Source organism: Oryctolagus cuniculus, chromosome 8 (assembly GCF_051225735.1).
Source record: "Oryctolagus cuniculus isolate XC-2025 breed Fujian yellow rabbit chromosome 8, ASM5122573v1, whole genome shotgun sequence".
In the NCBI taxonomy this organism is placed as follows: Eukaryota; Metazoa; Chordata; class Mammalia; order Lagomorpha; family Leporidae; genus Oryctolagus; species Oryctolagus cuniculus.
Window position 1 is genome coordinate 50,983,356 of NC_142874.1, and position 2,603 is coordinate 50,985,958.

The 2,603-nt window shown below is 39.5% G+C and overlaps 1 pseudogene; it reads right to left on the reverse strand.

The window, feature by feature from the left end:
• Positions 1–1,336: 1,336 nt before the first annotated feature.
• LOC100344841 (protein HTATIP2 pseudogene) lies at positions 1,337–2,127 on the reverse strand (annotated as a pseudogene).
• Positions 2,128–2,603: the final 476 nt, after the last annotated feature.

Here is a 2,603-nt window from a genome sequence, read left to right on the forward strand (position 1 = left end):
TGTTTTACCAATATGATTTAACCTTACTCAGATTGGTTATGGTTGAATCTTTTGTTAAAATAATAAATTATCAACTAAATGTTCTTTTCATACTGTATCCTTTTCTGCACTCAAAATTCTATTTTTTGAAAAATATAAATATTCCAATTTCATTCATCCACAACATGTATGAACAAGTTACTGGAGTCATCTGGAAATACACAGATATAGGGTGCTCTTGCAGAGTACATAAAAGTAGAAGCTATGTAATCAGACTGATCTGGGTTAGAATCCTGACTGACATTTCCCAGCTTCATGTTTCCAGCTTTGGACCCTTGGACAAGGCACTGATCACAGTGAACCTCAGTTTTCCCATTTTAAGGTTAATGACAGTGTCACTTTATATGATTGGTTTGAAGGGTTAATGTACAGATAACACATGTGAAAACTAGAACTTAGCAAGCACTTACTAAATATTAACTGCAATTGTATCATCATGAATACTTGGACATTTTCTAATAATCTAAGAGGCACCTAAGATTTATTCCTCTTCTTATATAAGCTTAGTTGTAAGTTTTATTTTATTTATTTTTTTAAAGATTTATTTATTTATTTGAAAGTAAGAGTTACACAGAGAGAGGAGAGGCAGAGGGAGGCAGAGAGAGGGAGAGAGAGATCTTCCATCCGATGGTTCACTCCCCAAATGGCCGCAACGGCCGGAGCCAGGAGCCAGGATCCAGGAGCTTCTTCCAGGTCTCCCATGCAGGTGCAGGGGCCCAAGGACTTGGGCCATCTTCTACTGCTATCCCAGGCCATAGCAGAGAGCTGAATCAGAAGAAAAGTAGCTGGGTCTCAAATCGGCACCCATATGGGATGCCGGCGCTTCAGGCCGGGGCGTTAACTTGCTGCGCCACAGCACTGGCCCCAAGTTTTATTATATGTTCCAAAGTAGTAGTGAAGGCACAGTGTTCATTTACACAATTACATATAGTTTATTAACATTTGGGTAACTCAGGAACAAGAATGTCACTGATTTTAGAACAGAACTCATCTGTGTTGTACATAAGGTTTAGACTGCTGTTTTAACTCTGCAGACAAGCGTTTCAAAACTTGTCTCCTGACCAGGGGCACCAAAACCATTACCAGCAGTTTTAACAAAAGAGAAATATGTACTTTGGTGTCTACATACAAGAAGTTTTGGCCTAAGATTCTCTCATTTTCAAATGAGAAAAAAAAAGCTCCCTGGGTGATCTGTTTGCACAGCCAGGCTCTGAACTACTGAGGGAGAGCACAATCCTGTCTTGATTGGATCTGAGTCTCTGAGAATAAACAACAAAGTTAAAGCATGCTGATTTTTTTAAACCTTGAAATGACCAGTTTGGTGCTGGGTGTAGGGGTTTACAATGAAAAGCACTTTTCTGCTAGAGAAAGCTATTGACCTTCCCCAGGTGTGGATGCCCTTGTTTTCCAGAAGTTTCACCTTGCTGCTTGGTCTCACCATGTTGTTAAACATTCCTCTTGCCATTGTCACCTGCCTAGGGATACAGATTGCCCGCCAGCCCAGGAGTCTGGTAAAGAACCAAAGAATTCCATAACCATCTATTCACCTGGGCAAGACTCTTGCCTGTCACATAATAGAACTCTGGGCCTAAATATTGAGTAATGACCAGATGTTAATTCTTCAACTATGGCTTCCACTTCCCTCTTAACTTGTGGATATAAAAAATTGCTTGACTTATCAGCTCCTTTAGAGGAAAGCAAGTTGAAATGTTTGCACTCTCCTTCTTTTGTCACCTCTGCAGACTTCAGCACATAATCTCTGTTAATATGAAAAAATCCCTCCTCCTTGTTTTTTTTTTCTAGTGGTTACCAGGCAACAGAACCCACCATCATGGCCTTGAAAGGCAGAAGCATAGGCATCCAGCATGTCAAAGTCCACCACTTCTTGATTCACATTTTTATAAGCTTCCGCAGGAACAGTGAGATCGCTCTGGCCAATGTAAGGGTGACTCTGGAAAACAGTTTCTGTTCTAGGATTTCATTCAAGAGGACTTTGCCAGTTTCCCCACTGGTGCCCGGAATAAAGATGGGTTTATTCTGCTTCCTGAAGTCTTCCTGAAGCTTCAGCATCTCCTCTGAATTGACCATGCTGGGGAAGTAATATATAGGTGCTGATCTGGGGAAATTAAGGTCTGGTAGGTTCTCGCCCCTGATAAAAGATCTGGAAGAAGTTATTAATCTCCCCATCTGTTCCCCTGGGAAAAAGTGCTTCAAAATTCTTAAGGCTGTTGACAACTCACTGTGTTAAACATGTTTATCAAAAATACAGTAATACCTAGTTATTCTTAGTGAGCTTACTTCCATAATGATGGAAGTTATAAACATTAATCTCTTCTATGTCGTGCATGATCAACAAAGAACCAGGAATTGAGATCTTGTAATAAATAATCTTAATCACTTAGTTTGGGTAGGTCAAACTAAATGAATATTAAGTTTGGGAGGAAGTTTGTTAATATTTGGAAATTTTATTTTTTGTCTGAAAGTTGATTGTAGGTTTTTGTATGATCTAATACCAGTTTTAAGGTTGGGGATTCTTTATCCTTCCATGTATGATTACAAATCTG